Here is a 17,499-nt window from a genome sequence, read left to right on the forward strand (position 1 = left end):
GAGAGACCCGCCAGGGACCCCATGAATAGGGAGACTCCTCCCAGGCAATCAATTAATAGGGAGACACCCCGGGACCCCCTAACTTAAGGAACCACTCACAGGTACCCCCTAATGAGAGGGAACCCCCACAGAGACCCCTAACTAAACGGACCCCTTAACTGAAGAGCCCCCAGCAGGGGCTCCCTAATTAAAGGGACCCCAACAGAGACTGCTTAACTGAAGGAATCTCCCCCACAGGGACTCCCTAATTAAAGGGATCCCCACACAGATATCCCCTAACTGAAGAACCCCCACAGGGATGCCCTGACTAAAGGGATCCCCCCCACAGAGACCCCCAAACTAGAGGGCCTGCCCACAGACCTCTCTCTCAGTATAGAGACCTTTGTCTGGAAGCTAGAGAGCAGTCTAGAGAGGAGCAGTGAACAAAATTAAAGCTGTAATACTTAACTGAATGCTCCATGTTGCCATTCCCCAAAGGAGAACAGCTCTGACCATGTGTTGCAATCCCGCAGATCCATTATCTGAAAACCATTCATTCTTATCTAGTAGAGGGCTGTGATTGACAGCCTCCACAAGCCAGCTGCAGCGTTGATTCAGCTGTCTCCCTTCATGGATGAGTAGCTCCAAGTTCTGAAAACCAATGTTTGCAAACGTCTACCATATCAAACATGCGTAAAAGCATTCCAATCACTGAGTGCATTCCAATCACTCAAGCCTGTGATTGTGGGTGGAAACCAGATCAGACATCTTGCAAAATCTCATTAGATCTTGCGGGGCGAGAAGAGGCCTCTCCCAGGTCCTACCGGCTGTGCTCTGCCCTGATCCTGACGGGACACAGTCGGTAATTCACACCCTTGATTATGATCCCATGGAGGGAGCCCTATCCAATGCCAAAGAATTTGCATAAAGTCACACTTCAACAAGGCTTGTACTTGCAAAGCTTTACAGCAGCATGGTGTCATTCACCCACAAAACCCTTTCTGAGAACATTATACAGTTAATGTACGCAAAATTTGATGGCTTGATTTTTTGACTCAGCTCATCAGTGCCACATTACCAGCAGAGCCACAGAGAATGAGAGATATTGGAGCATCAATCTATTTTAATGCAGTTTAGTTCTTCTCATAGCCTTAAGCTTCAGCTTTCTCTTGTCAAAGAGCTGCCAGTTGTAATCTCAACTGTATGGCTCTCTTTTAGGCACACTGGCTGCTAGAAAATATAACAACTTCTGTTTTTAACCTGCATTGATATTGAATAGAATTTCATAGAATTTGTAGCACCGAAGGAGGCCATTCAGCCCATCGAGTCTGCACCGGCCCTTGGTAAGAGCACCCTACTTAAGCCCACGCCTCCGCCCTAACCCCATCTAACCTTTTTGGACATTAAGGCCAATTTATCATGGCCATTCCACCTAACCTGCACATCCTTTGACTGTGGGAGGAAACCAGAGATCCTGGAGGAAACCCACGCAGACACGGGGAGAACGTGCAGACTCCGCACAGACAGTGACCCAAGCCAGGAATTGAACCTGAGACCCTGGAGCTGTGAAACAACTGTGCTAACCACTATGCTACTGTGCTGCCCAATGAAAATGGAAAATAAAAGCTACTTGCATTTATACAGTAGTCATTATGATTGGAGGTCAAAATAAGACAAAGGGCGGAATTTTCAGAGAAAATGGCAAAGTGCAGGTTCTGACTGAAAACCGGTGCTTTTCTCCCCAGAAACACGACAACGTTTTCTGTCCCGATTTTCTGACAATGATCAGAAAACAATCGGTGGGTGTATTTAAACGTTTAATGAAATTAAAATATATTCAAATTAATGGAAATCAGGTTCACGTCACTGGTGGGGGGATTCCAGAACATCTCATTCTGAGATCTCACCTGCACAGTCCCCATAATGGCTCTACCGCGAGAGTTATTGCCCTTAGCAGGATTTGCGTGGGTGTCGAACGGGCCCGAAAAATGGCCCCAATGTTTTTCAGTTTGCAGCATCGAGAGACACAAAATTATCACAAGAAGCTAATGGGGGCGGCATGGTTAGCACTATTACCTTATAGCTCCAGGGACTCAGGTTCAATTCTGGCCTCTGTCTATGTGCAATTTCTACGCTCTCCCCGTGTCTGTGTGGGTTTCCACCGGATGCCCCCGTTTTCTCTCACAGTCCAAAAATGTGCAGGTTAGGTAAATTGGCCATGCTAAATTGCCTCTTAATGTCCAGGTATATGCAGATTAGGTTCTGGGCTACAGGGGGGCGGGGGAGGGGTGTAAATGGGTAGAGTGCTCATTTGAAGGATGGGTGTAGGCCCGATGAGCCGAATGGCCTCCTTCTGCACTGTAGGCATTCTATGATTCTACGTAATAGTCTACACTATGCAATCATGCATTATTGAATGATGGCAGAGAATCGATGGGGACTGTGGAAGACAAGGATACTGCATCATTATAACCATTAGGAATGTACAATATAATCCCTTCAGTTGACCTTGCTCTTAGTTCAATCCTTTCCTGCTGAGAATATTGTGAGCAAAAGGGATGAAATGATTTTCTTCTTGCCATGGGCTGTTTAGCACACGGCTAAATCGCTGGCTTTGAAAGTAGACTAAGGCAGGCCAGCAGCATGGTTCAATTCCCGTACCAGCCTCCCCGAACAGGTGCCGGAATGTGGCGACTAGGGGCTTTTCACAGTAACTTCATTGAAGCCTACTCGTGACAATAAGCGATTTTCATTTCATTTCATTTCATTCAACCAGCTGGCAAAAACTCCAGCCTAAACCTTAGCAGTGCAAAAGAAATCTCTTGCATACAGTATCTTCTGCTTCACAGCACACTAAACCATGAGGTCTTAGAGCTGGATTTGCTCCACTTGGTGCAAACATTTGTGCAGCTGGAACTGTTGAGAAAACGGTAAACCATGACGTCCATTTTAAAGTTCAATTTTCATCACTGATCAATTGCTTTCTCTACCATGTCAGCAGCACACCAACAAATCTTCAGCATGTTAAACATCATGACTTGTGATGTACCATCAATTGTACGCGAGGCGAGTGATTTACCAAAGTCTGGCTTTAATTGACTAGAACACAGCTCTGCAATCGTCTACAATGGAAAGGGACGATCGTCAGTCGTCTGACCATTTATACCTCGTTAATAGAGGCGTGGTTAACTCAGCCTCTCGGCCAATTGGTCGAGAGGCACATGACCGACCAGGGCCAATGGTAAGCCGACGTTCTGGCCCAATGGCAGACGAGTATGCAGATCATATCACCACATTTACCCCTTACGGAGAAGGAAGGCGGGGGGGGGGTGTGAACGAGACCCAGGGTGGGGGGGGGGGAGAACTGGTGATATGAGTAGCCATCGGGAGAATAAATTTTCTGTCCTTACCCTTATCGAATTTAGGGGCTTCCCACTGGCCTAGACATAACGATATTTACAAAAAGAAAGTCCATGGAGCTGTAGAACTCTAGAAGGATTCGATCAGTCTTTTGGTGGTCCTTGACGTCCTGGCAGAGCGCCGCAGTGGAGGAGTTGACGTCGGATCGGCTGATGGTCCTACTGATGTCCTGGAGTCCGGGAGCGATAGACTTCGAGTAGTTTCCGTCACCTGAGCTGGCCGCGGAGACGCCATGGATGAGGGATGGGGAAGCTGAGTGGGGTGCTGGGGTGAAAAAGGGGAGGGGGGGTCTGTGGTGGGGGGGGGGGGCGCACGCCGGCGGGTGCCAGGTCCCGGAGGGAGACCGTGTCCTGCCGACCGTTGGGGTACTCCACATACGCGTACTGCGGGTTAGCGTGGAGTAACTGGACATGCTCCACCAACGGGTCGGACTTGTGCACCCGCACATGCTTCCGGAGCAAGATGGGCCCGGGGGTGACCGGCCACGTCGGGAGAGGGGATCCGGAGGACGTCTTCCTGGGGAAAACAAGAAGACGTTCATGAGGTGTCTGATTAGTTGCAGTACAGAGGAGTGAGCGGATAGAGTGCAGGGCATCGGGGATCACCTCTTGCCATCGGGAAATAGGGAGATTTCTGGACCGGAGGGCCAGTAGTATGGTCTTCCAGATGGTACCATTCTCCCGCTCGACCTGTCCGTTACCCCGAGGGTTATAGCTGGTCGTCCTGCGAGAGGCGATGCCCCAGTCGAGCAGGAATTGACGCAGCTTGTCGCTCATAAATGAGGACCCCCGATCGCTGTGTATGTACGCGGGGTAGCCGAACAGTGAGAAGATGGAGAGTAGGGCCTTAATGACGGTCGATGTGGTCATGTCGGGACAGGGAATGGCGAAGGGGAAGCGGGAGTGTTCGTCGATAACCGCCAGGAAGTAAATGTTGCGGTTGTTAGAGGAAAGGGACCCCTTGAAGTCAATGCTAAGACGTTCGAAGGGGCGGGATGCTTTGATCAGGTGTGCGCGCTCGGGGCGGTAGAAGTGCGGTTTGCACTCGGCGCAGATGTGGCAGTCACGGGTTACTGACCTGACTTCCTCAATGGAGTAGGGCAGGTTGCGGGCCTTAATGAAATGGTGTAGACGGGTCACCCCTGGATGGCAGAGGTCTGCGTGGAGGGAGCGGAGGTGGTCTGTCTGCGCGCTGGCGCAGGTACCGCGGGACAGGGCATCAGGAGGCTCATTGAGCTTCCTAGGACTATACAAGATATCATAGTTGTACGTGGACAACTCGATCCGCCACCGTAAAATCTTGTCATTTTTGATCTTGCCCCTTTGTGCATTATCAAACATGAAGGCTACTGACCGTTGGTCTGTGAGGAGGGTAAACCTCCTGCTGGCCAAATAGTGCCTCCAATGTCGCACGGCTTCGACTATGGCCTGGGCTTCCTTTTCCACAGAGGGGTGGCGGAGTTCGGAAGCCTGGAGAGTTCTGGAGAAGAAGGCCACGGGTCTGCCCGCTTGGTTCAGGGTGGCCGCCAGAGCTACTTCTGATGCGTCGCTCTCGACCTGGAAGAGGAGGGCCTCGTCGATGGCGCGCATCGTGGCCTTTGCGATGTCCGCTTTGATGCGGCTAAAGGCCTGGCAGGCCTCCGTCGACGGCGGGAAAGTTGTGGTTTGCATGAGGGGACGGGCCCTGTCAGCGTAATTGGGAACCCTTTGGGCGTAGTATGCGAAGAGCCCCAGGCAGCGTTTGAGGGATTTGGGGGTATTTGGGAGAGGAAGTTCCATCAGGGGGCGCATGCGTTCGGGGTCGGGGCCTATCACTCCGTTACGCACTATGTAGCCGAGGATGGCTAGGCGGTCGGTGCAAAACACGCATTTATCCTTATTGTACGTGAGGTTAAGGAGTTTTGCGGTTTGGAGGAATTTCTGGAGGTTGGCGTCATGGTCCTGCTGGTCGTGGCCGCAGATGGTGACATTATCAAGATACGGGAAGGTAGCCCGTAATCCGTACTTGTCGACCATTCGGTCCATCTCCCGTTGGAAGACTGAGACCCCATTTGTGACACCAAACGGAACCCTAAGGAAGTGGCGCCCATCAGCCTCGAACGCGGTGTACAGTCGGTCACTCGCGCGGATGGGGAGCTGGTGGTAAGCGGACTTAAGGTCCACAGTGGAGAAGACCTTGTATGTCGCGATCTCGTTTACCATGGTAGAAATACGGGGGAGAGGATACGCGTCCAGTTGCGTAAACCGATTGATGGTTTGGCTATAATCGATGACCATCCGGTTTTTCTCCCCCGTCCGGACCACCAGCACTTGGGCTCGCCAGGGGCTGTTGCTGGCCTCGATGACCCCTTCCGTCAGCAACCTCTGGACCTCGGACCTGATGAAGGATCGGTCCTGGGCGCTGTACCGTCTGCTCCGTGTGGCGACGGGTTTGCAATCGGGGGTGAGGTTAGCAAACAGGGAGGGGGGGTCCACTTTGAGGGACGCGAGGCTGCAGACAGTGAGGGGGGTATAGGGCCGCCGAATTGAAAGGTCAAGCTCTGCAGGTTGCACTGGAAGTCCAGTCCTAGGAGTGCCGGTGCGCAAAGGTCAGGGAGGACAAGGAATTTATAATTTTTAAAAACCTTCCCTTGGACCGTGAGGTCCGCGATGCAGCACCCGGTGATGTGGACGGAGTGCGAACCTGAGGCTAAACCGATTTTGCGTGTTACGGGATGGACAGGGAGCGCGCAGCGTCTTACCGTGTCAGGGTGAACGAAGCTTTCCGTGCTCCCGGAGTCCAGCAGGCAGTCCGTCTCGTGGCCGTTGAGGTGGATCAGCGTTGTCGTTTTGGTGAGCGTGCGTGGATGAGACTGGTCGAGTTGAACGGCCGCGAGCCGTGGAGAAAATCCGTCGTCGCCGTCCGAGTCGATGCTGGAGGGACCTTGCGTGGCAGACCCGGAAGTCGGTGGCCAGGATCCATATGTGAGGTCTGCTACCCAAGATGGCGGCGCCCAGGATCCGCACGTGGGGTCGGGGCCCCAAGATGGCGGCGCCCAGGACCCGCACGTGGGGTCGGCGCCCCAAGATGGTGGCGCCCAGGAAGCCCTCGTGGCCGCTGGTGGCGGAGCTAGCGTTGCCGGCGCTGCGAGCGGATGAGGTGAGGCGCGCAGGCCGGCTCCAGGAGGTGAGTTAGATGCATCAGCTGCGGGGACGCGCAGGCCGGCTCCAGGAGGCCAGTTAGATGCATCAGCTGCGGGGACGCGCAGGCCGACTCCAGGAGGCCAGTTAGATGCATCAGCTGCGAGGACGCGCATGCCGGCTCCAGGAGGCCAGTTAGATGCATCAGCTGCGGGAGGAGGTAAGGCGCGCAGGCCGGGGGCGGGGGAGCAGAGTCGCGCTGCGGACAGGCAGGGACCGGGAGGGCTCGGAGAGGCGAGCCGGTCGGGCGCCGGGGCCCGGGGGCGGGGGGGAGAAACGTGCGGGGCAGGCCGGCAGAGACCTGGAGGGGCCGGGGAGGTGCGCTTGTCGGCCGGCGGGGCGCGAGTCAGGAGCGGCTGGGGCGGCCCTGGGGGAGAGAGAGAGGCACATAGGCCGTTCGCAGAGGCCTGGGGGCAGGGGGGAGAGTGCTGTGCAGCTTCCAGAAGCGCCGCAGCCAGCGTTTTGGCCTGGCAGACCGTGGAGTAGTGGCCCTTCTTCCCGCAGCTCTTACAGAGGGCGGGGTAGGCTGGGCAGCGCGAGTGAGGGTGTTTAGCGTACCCGCAAAAGTAGCAGCGGGGCCCCGCGGATTTATCGGGGCGTCCCGCGGCACAAGCCTGAGGGAGGCCGGGAGCGGCGGGTGGCTGGTGGGAAGCGTGCCAGGAGGCGGCCTGGCCAGGGTCATAGGTGCGAGCGCTTAGATCTGCGACCTCCAGGGAGGCGGAGAGAGTCAGCGTCTCAGTTAAACTGAGTTCGTCTCTTTCCAGCATCCGCTGGCGGATCACGGGAGACAGCATCCCAGCCACGTAAGCGTCTCTGATCAGTAGCTCCATGTGCTCTGTAGCGGACACCGCTACACAGGAGCAACCTCTCCCCAGGGCATAGAGACTCACCGGGCGTATTGGCCTGGAGACTCACCGGGGACCTGCTTTCTGGTGGCCAGCAGATGTCGAGCGAATACCCTGTTGACCGGTTTGATGAATTGTCCTTTTAGCTTTTGTATAGCGTCATCATAATCCGTTTCCTCTTTGATTATTGCGTAAGCGTCAATACCCATGCTGGAGTGGAGGACGTGCAGCTTCTGTGCCCCGGTGGGGGGGGTGGTTGTAGATGCTAGGAACCCTTCGAGGCAAGTCAGCCAGAGTTGGAAAAGTTCTGCAGAGTTCGGAGTTTGCGGGCTGATGCGGAGGCATTCGGGCTCGATGCGGAACTCCATCTTCAAAGTCGTAGTCAATTAAATTGATGTACTATCAATTGTACGCGAGGCGAGTGATTTACCAAAGTCTGGCTTTAATTGACTAGAACACAGCTCTGCGATCGTCTACAATGGAAAGGTACGATCGTCAGTCGTCTGACCATTTATACCTCGTTAATAGAGGCATGGTTAACTCAGCCTCTCGGCCAATCGGTCGAGAGGCACATGACCGACCAGGGCCAATGGTAAGCTGACGTTCTGGCCCAATGGCAGACGAGTATGCAGACCATATCCCCACAACTTGGTAAGCAGTAATTAATAGGAGTAGACAAGTGGACTGAAGAGAGTTCCTGTTACTGTCATTTCAGCTTATCAGTCAAATGAGTGATTAATAAAGTACAGTATGAGGTGACAGGCTTTCACTTTGATTCGATGCAGTTTCCTCACAGAGGAACCTTTAAGAAAAAAACATTGAAAAACATGAGCAGTGTCTATTACTCCAGTTCAGTGATTTCAACAAACAGAGTTGATTGCAAAGAATTGCAAATACTTAGTCCTGAGCAATCTAAAAAGAATATGTTAATCACACAGGTGTGCTAACAGATGGCAGTCAGTTCAAAGGAAAATACTGCAGATTCTGGAAAACTGAAATGGAAACAGAAAATGCCAGGAGCATTCAGCCTGTCTGGCAACATGTGTGGAAAGAGAAAAACAGTAAACGTTTCGGCTCTGTGATCTTTCATTGCCCCTGATTCTACCCCTTGGCACCTTTTTCACACTGGTGTAGGTGTCCTGCTGAATGCTGAGCTGAGCTTCAAAACCCATAACCTATCCAACAGCAGTATAACATGCAAACGCTGTTCTGCTTTGAATTAAATATTATTATATATATTGTCCTTTAGGTGGTTGCATAGTGGTATTGTCACTGGCCAACTTCTGCGCTGTAAATTCTCTGATCTATAACTTAATTAACAAAAATCCCAGGTACTCCTGGGGACCTGGGTTCGAATCCCACCATGGCAGATGGTGAAATTTGAATTCAATAAAAATCTGGAATTAAATGGTAACCATGAAACCATTGTCGAGTGCCATCTGGTTCACCAATGTCCTTTCGGGAAGGAAATCTTCCATCCTCACCTTTTCTGACCTACATGTGACTCCAGACCCACAACAATGTGGTGGCTCTTAATTGCCCGCAGTCCCAGCCACATCCCATGAACGAATAAAAAAATTATATGAATCTGAGTATGGGTGATGTGAAAACTGTCTGTCCTCATAGACTTCCAGCAAAGAATAGGGGCCCGTTGTTGTAGTGATCTGTATATCTGTTGATATGTAAGGGGTTAACATAGAACATAGAACATAGAACAGTACAGCACAGAACAGGCCCTTCGGCCCTCGATGTTGTGCCGAGCAATGATCACCCTACTTAAACCCACGTAACCCGTATACCCGTAACCCAACAATCCCCCCATTAACCTTACACTATGGGCAATTTTAGCATGGCCAATCCACCTAACCCGCACATCTTTGGACTGTGGGAGGAAACCGGAGCACCCGGAGGAAACCCACGCACACACGGGGAGGACGTGCAGACTCCACACAGACAGTGACCCAGCCGGGAATCGAACCTGGGACCCTGGAGCTGTGAAGCATTGATGCTAACCACCATGCTACCGTGAGGCCCCCGAATCTGTAAGTAAGTGCTAGACAACCACTAGATGGCAGTACCAGATCTATGGATATGAGCTACACTCAGAGGAGATTCCCGCCTCTTCGTATCAGGAGTGACTGGGGAGCAGAGTGTTAGAGATATAGCTTAGTGAGCAGGTGTAGTTAAATAAAATATATACTTATTCTTATTTATTTAATTTTCAGTGATGGTTGTAGAAGAGTGAACAAACTCATAGTTATTTATAATCGTTACTCAATAAACAGTATTTGCTTAATTTGAAGACTGAGAGTTTTACTGAACATCAACCATCAGACTGTTCTGGAAGTAAACAAAAGAGTAACAAGGTATTACTGTAACGTAATATAACAGTTGTCTTGGAGTAAACAGACCAGTCTGAGCAATTAATCAGATAAGGAAAAATCATGTTTTAATGACACACGTCCGGAGGCTGCAAATTTAGCAACATGATTGAAACCTTTACACACTTTGCTATGTGTCAAACAGGCATGGCACTGGTCAGAAGAATGTGAAAATGCGTACAGTGAAGTGAAAGAGGCTTGACTGAAGTCAGAGCTGTTGGTTCATTAGAATTAAAAAATTAAGCTGCAATTAGCTTGATGCCTCACCCAAGCGGTTGGTGCAGTCGTCTCGCTCATTAAACCTTTAGGAGGGGAACGACCGAGAGCATTTACTTCACGCACTCTTACTAATGTAAAAATGAATGACATTCAGCTCGAAAAATAAATTTTGAGCATTAATTTCAGAGTAGGAAGTTACCACCATTGGGTGTCATTTTACCCTTTGGAGGGATCATCGACCCTTAACAACACACTTTTGGCCGTATAAAGATATACGTTCTTTGGCAGCTTGGAGTTTGCAAAGATGGTCATTGATATTGTCAGGACACACTTACGATATCCAGGAACGCAAGATTGAGCAATATGCAAATGCTGATGCTTTGTCATGATTGCTGTTACAAGTCAAGCATGGTCCAGAAGATAAGTTTGTCAATGTTTGTATTTCCCACTCGTGGATAGTGTACTTCATCTCAAGTTCAAAAATATACAAGAACCAATCCAGTGATGGGGAAGGTAATGGACTTAATGCAAAAAAGGAAAGCTGCCAGATGTCAAAAGAAAAATCTAGATCTCAAGCCTGAATGACACAATAATAATCATTTATTGTCACAAGTAGGCTTCAATGAAGTTACTGTGAAAAGCCCCTATTCGCCACTTTCCAGTGCCGGTTCGGGGAGGCCGGTCCGAGAATTGAATCCCTACTGCTGGCCTTGTTGTGCATTACAAGCCAGCTGTTTAGCCCACTGTGCTAAACCAGCCCCTGGAGCCTCAAAGACTTGCGTTGACAGTTAGAGAATGAAATTCTATTGTGAGGAATCCGTGACTTTACTCCTCCATGCTTGTGTAGTAAAGTCCTGCACTAACTGCATAAGGGGCATCCTGGTGTGGTGAGGATGAAGGAACTGGCACATAATTATATTGGGTGGTCAGGATTAGATGTTCAAACTGAAGAGAAAGTTGAGCAAGGTCAATCCTGTGCAAAACTAAGGAACACTCCACCATTACAACCATCATATCCGTGGGAATGGCTGACTCAGCCGTGGGCTGCTCGGTAGCACAGTGGTTAGCATTGTTGCTTTACAGCGCCAGGAACCTGGGTTTGATTCCCAGCTTGGGCTACTGTCTGTGTGGAGTCTGCACAGTCTCCATCCCCGTGCCTACGTGGATTTCATTCGGGCACTCAGCTTTCCTATCACAAGTCCCAAAAGACATGTTGTTAGATGAATTGGACATTCTGAATTCTCCCTCAATGTACCCGAACAGGTGCCGGAATGTGGCGACTAGGGGCTTTTCACAGTAACTTCATTGCAGTGTTAGTGTAAGCTTACTTGTGACAATAAAGATTATTGTTATTATTGTTCTTAGTGATTGTCGATGCACTGAAAATGGTCAAAAGTCATGACAATTAAGTCAATGATGACCGAGCAGGCCATTGAAAAACTATGTGAAATAGTCGCAAGATTTGGAACACAGAAACTGATTGTCAGTGATAATGGTACTCAGTTTACCTTGAAGGAGTTTGAGGACTATTTGAAAGAAAACGTTGGCTCCATATCATCCAGCAACGAATGGATTATCTGAACCTATTATGCAATCATTAAAACATTCTAACAAATATGATCAAGAAGAGTAAGCAGATTTCTAATATCTTATTGGAATACTGTACATCAGTGTTTTTCAAACTCAGCATCGTGGCCTGCAGGGTCATGGCCTGCAGGTGGGTATCGGGAGGGCTGCCGAGCAATCAGTTGCGGCATTCCTCATCGTGGGAGAAGCATCCAATGGCTGCGATTGGCTTTTCAGAATGCTGGCAGCGATTGGCCTTTAAATACAAACGATAGAGTCTCCCCGCCAGAAGTGGTGGCAGAGAGCAAGTCATGAGCTTGGCACGTACACTGATGCCACGTGCCCTGTTATTCCATATTTTGGATGCAGTATCATGAAGGAGAGATTCCTCCATTTGTAGCTGTCAGCAAGCAAGGATCAGGACTGTGTGAAGAGCTGAAGATCGGTTATTTTGTAATAAGGAAGAGAGGACCAGAGTCACAAATAGACCGGGTTATCACAGCTGAATCTGCTGGAGAGAGCTTTTCAGGAGAGTCCAGGGTAGGACAAAGCAGCGCTCATGTGAGCAGAGGCCGAGGGTTTCTGGTGAACACCCAACAGAGAAAAAAACTGAAATCGGTAAAAAGCAGCCTCAAAATAATTTATTGAGGTGTGGCTTTCTCAATTGTGCCAATGAAAATCAAGATGCAAAGCCCATGTGTGTTACAAGCAGAGATGTACTGATAAATGAAAGTTTAAAACCCTCAAAACATCAAAGGCATGACGAGTTTGAGGACAAACCTCTTGCTTTTTTTCAAAAGATGCAGCAAGAAATTAAATCGTCAGCTGAATTCCTTTGCAGAAATGTAACATTGAATGACAATGCAAGTGACATTGTGAGGATCACGCAGGTTCACCTGTTGCATTAAAGGTAAGAAATAATGGTGGGCCACGGAGGTCACCCCTCTTGGGTCACAAAATGGCCTGGGTTGCAAAGGTCAACTGGCATTGGTCGTGAAGGCCGGCCGTCGTGGGTCCCGAAGGTTAGCCAGCAGGTAAAAGTTGGTCCCAGGAAAAAAAGTTTGCAAAACACTGCTGTACATGCTACCACACAAAGTTCTCCGGCAATGCTGTTTAAGAGGAAACTACGAACACAGATTCATTTGTTAACTCCAACTTATTCTTCACAGATTCTGAAACAACAACAAGCACAAATTACGAGGAAAGATAAAATCGCTAAAAGGTGTGTTTAACTAGGGGCAAAGAGTGTTAGCTCGGAATTACACCACCAATGATAAATTGGTACCAGCTCTGATCCCAAAAAAGACAGTCCTGATAGCATACACTGGACATACAGATGATGAAAGTTTTTGCTGACGTCATGCTGATTAGTTACTTGCTGCACAAAGTGAGATTGCAGAGTCTGGTGGAGCAGGCTTGAAGGGCTGAATGGCCTACAGCTGCTCCTATTTTCTATATTTCTATGTTTCATGGTTTTGAGTGTTGTGCATCATCATTGCACCAGTTTAGAGTGCTTGGATTAGGGCATTCAGTGTGTTTTTTTGTTAATAAACGCATTTGTGGTTGAGCCTAAAACCCTGGGCGGGATTCTCTGATCCTGAGGCTAAGTATTGATGCTGTCGTAAATGCCGTCGCATTTCACGACGGTGTCAACAGGCCCCCAGGAGCAGCGATCCCGAGCCCCTCAGTAGGCCAGCTCGGCACTGGAGCGACCCACGCCGCTCCAGCTGCCGATATTGCTGTCAAATGGGCATCGCAGGTCTGCGCATGTGCGTTGCGGCCAGCGCGAATGCGCAGTGCCTTCCTTCTCTGTGACAGCCCCGGTGCAACATGGTGTAGGGCTACAGGGACCGGTGCGGAGAAAAAGAGGCCCCCAGCCTGAGAGGCCAGCCCGCCGATCGGTAGGCACCAATTGCAGGTCAGGCCACAGCGGACGCCCCTGGCCCGGCCTGGAAGAATCGCCCCTTTGTGTCAGTGTAAGTTTGTCCTTTATAAAGTTCTAGACAAGAAGTGACAGGAGGAGTAAATGGGTGTGTGCATCTCTTACACTTCTTGTCCCAGGAATGCAGCTTTTCAACATAAGTGTTCTCTCAAGGATGCATTCAAGTCACTGTCAGCACAAAAGTGAAAAGTACAGAAATTAGATTAACAATTATGTGCAGCTGATATGACCACAGGTTGATGATTGTACATATCTGTGCCAAGTACCATGTCACTAACCATGTTCTGTTTAGAATGAGGCAATCTGTGTGGCAGCTCCTTTTGCCAAGACTAGCAGCTGGATACTTCTTGCAGATAATGGGGTAATCTGGTGCCACAACTCAGTCTGTTCAGGCATTAGGATGATCGACAGAAATTGGACCCCAATTTCTGAACAGGAAGCTAGATTCTGTGGAGGCCTGCCTGTCAGGTCACGAGTGCTAAATACATACTCTAATGGGCCGATGATCGGCCTTACAGCAGCAGCGGCTTTTGGAGCTGACACGATCCCAACAGAAACAGCCGATTGGTGTGTGACACCATCAGAGTATGTTCTTACTGTTTTTAAAGTATCATGGGCAGGATTCTCCGTCAGCCGATTCCGAAATTGGAAAAGGCGATTGGGAGGAGAAGCGGTGGTGAGGCCACAATCGTGGCCGGCACCGGGCACCCTCCAGAATGTCATGCTCTGGTGTCGACAGCGGCATCAATGCATTCTCCAGGGCATCTGCGATGCTCCACCTCCGCCAGGTAGAATTACCGATGGCGAGGTTCACTCGTGGCTTCAAAATTCGGAAAATAGGCGTCGTGGCTGCTGAGGGAGAGAGAGGGGGAACAGAAAGTGTCCAACATTGCCATAGTGTGTTGACAGTTGTGTCGCTGGCCGGGGGTGGCCAGGAGGTGGCTGTGGGGCTGGGGTGGACAGACACAGAAGACCATCGCCGCAGCCTGCAAGGCAGCCATGTGGCTGCGCACTCCTCTGACTGCCCACTGTGAACCTAGTCGTATGGGTTCTAGGGGCGTTGCCCTAGGCCATGCCCCTAGGTACCCTCTGCCCTAGCTGACCCATCAACACGATGGGCCCGCTCCAGCACAACCAGTGCCAGTTTGATGGCTGCGATGAGTGTGTGAGGGGAATGAAGTGCTAATATGCGGCTGCAGTTTGTCACTGTCTCGAGTGCCAATTCCAATCCTGGCGAACCAACACCATTTTTCATTGGAATCATTCATGTTCTACGTGGCACCGATGCTAGCCCATTAACCGTTACTGAATTGCTCCAGGAGCGGTGTCAATTTTGCTGCCGTAGAAGTCCACCGATTCTGTCCCGGCATCAGTACGTAGCCCCTGAAACGGAGAAGCCCGCCCAATATATTAGCTGAAGTAACAGTTGGGACTTTGAATTATAACGGAAATGTTTGAAAGTAAGGAAGGCCCGTAGCATAATTAAATTCCTTTAATTAAATTTCCCTCCAAAAATAAGAATGGTACTGCCAAATCTAGATCCCCATGGCTGTCTAGAAAAATATAGGGGAAGATTAAACAGAAAAAGAAAGATTATGATAGTCACAAAAGACTCAACACTGCAGATAGCCGAGAGGAGTATAGAAGTACAGAGATCAAGTAAAAAAGGGAATAAAGAAATCAAAGAGAGGGGGTGAAAAGTATGAGCAAGCAAGATTAAGGAAAACCCAAAGATATTTTTCCAGTATATAAAGAGCAAAAGGATAGTGAGGGAAAAAGTAGGACCTCTCAGAGATGAAGAAGGGAACTTGTGTGAAGATGCAGACGATATGAGAAGAGTTTTAAATGATTTTTTTGTCTCCATATTCAGAAAAGAAAGGGATGCTGCAGATACAGTAATCCAAGAGGTGTAGTGTGAATTGTTGTCTAAAATAATCATAGTGAGAGCGGAAGTGTTAGAGGAATTGAAATCCTTGAAAGTGGATATGTCGATACGGCCAGATGGATTGTTTCCCTGGATGTTGAAGGAGGAAATAGAAGATGCTCTGAGGATTATGTCCCAAGCTTCACTAGACACGGGGGAGGTGCTGGGGGACTGGAGGAATGCAACTGTGGTTCTGTTGTTTTAAAAAAGGGTACGAAGGAAAGGCCAAACAATTATAGGCCGGTTAGTCTCACGTCAGTGATGGGAAAATCGTTAGAACCAAACCTGAGAGATTGGATAAACAGTCACTGAGAGAGGCATTGACTAGTCAGGGATAGTCATAGAACATAGAACATAGAACGATACAGCGCAGTACTGGCCCTTCGGCCAACGATGTTGCACCGACATGGGAAGTCAAAAACTAAAGGCCATCTAACCTACACTATGCCATTATCATCCATATGCTTATCCAATAAACTTTTAAATGCCCTCAATGTTGGCGAGTGTACTACTGTTGCAGGTAGGGCATTCCACGGCCTCACCACTCTTTGCGTAAAAAACCTACCTCTGACCTCTGTCCTATATCTATTACCCCTCAATTTAAGGCTATGTCCCCTCGTGCTAGCCACCTCCATCCGCGGGAGAAGGCTCTCACTGTCCACCCTATCTAACCCTCTGATCATTTTGTATGCCTCTATTAAGTCACCTCTTAAACTTCTTCTCTCTAACGAAAACAACCTCAAGTCCATCAGCCTTTCCTCATAAGATTTTCCCTCCATACCAGGCAACATCCTGGTAAATCTCCTCTGCACCCGTTCCAAAGCTTCCACGTCCTTCCTATAATGAGGCGACCAGAACTGTATGCAATACTCCAAATTGTACAGCTACAACATGACCTCATGGCTCCGGAACTCAATCCTTCTACCAATAAAGGCCAACACACCATAGGCCTTCTTCACAACCCTATCAACCTGGGTGGCAACTTTCAGGGATCTATGTACATGGACACCGAGATCCCTCTGCTCATCCACACTACCAAGAATTTTACCATTAGCCAAATATTCCGCATTCCTGTTATTCTTTCCAAAGTGAATCACCTCACACTTCTCTACATTAAACTCCATTTGCCACCTCTCAGCCCAGCTCTGCAGCTTATCTATGTCCCTCTGTAACCTGCAACATCCTTCCACACTGTCTACAACGCCACCGACTTTAGTGTCGTCTGCAAATTTACTCACCCAACCTTCTGTGCCCTCCTCTAGGTCATTTATAAAAATGACAAACAGCAACGGCCCCAGAACAGATCCTTGTAGTACGCCACTCGTAACTGAACTCCATTCTGAACATTTGCCATCAACCACCACCCTCTGTCTTCTTTCAACTAGCCAATTTCTGATCCACGTCTCAAAATCACCCTCAATCCCCAGCCTCCGTATTTTCTGCAATAGCCGACCGTGGGGAACCTTATCAAATGCTTTACTGAAATCCATATACCCCACATCAACTGCTCTACCCTCGTCTACCTGTTCAGTCACCTTCTCAAAGAACTCGATAAGGTTTGTGAGGCATAACCTACCCTTCACAAAACCATGCTGACTATCCCTAATCATATTATTCCTATCTAGATGATTATAAATCGTATCTCTTATAATCCTCTCCAAGACTTTACCCACAACAGACGTGAGGCTCACCGGCCTATAGTTACCGGGGTTATCTCTACTCCCCTTCTTGAACAAAGGGACCACATTTGCTATCCTCCAGTCCTTTGGCACTATTCCTGTAGCCAATGATGACATAAAAATCAAAGCCAAAGGCTCAGCAATCTCTTCCCTGGCTTCCCAGAGAATCCTAGGATAAATCCCATCAGGCCCCGGGGACTTATCTATTTTCACCTTGTCCAGAATTGCCAACACTTCTTCCCTACGCACCTCAATGCCATCTATTCTAATAGCCTGGGTCTCAGCATTCTCCTCCACAACATTATCTTTTTCCTGAGTGAATACTGACGAAAAGTATTCATTTAGTATCTCGCTTATCTCCTCAG

Source organism: Scyliorhinus canicula, chromosome 2 (genome assembly GCF_902713615.1).
Source record: "Scyliorhinus canicula chromosome 2, sScyCan1.1, whole genome shotgun sequence".
NCBI lineage: Eukaryota > Metazoa > Chordata > Chondrichthyes > Carcharhiniformes > Scyliorhinidae > Scyliorhinus > Scyliorhinus canicula.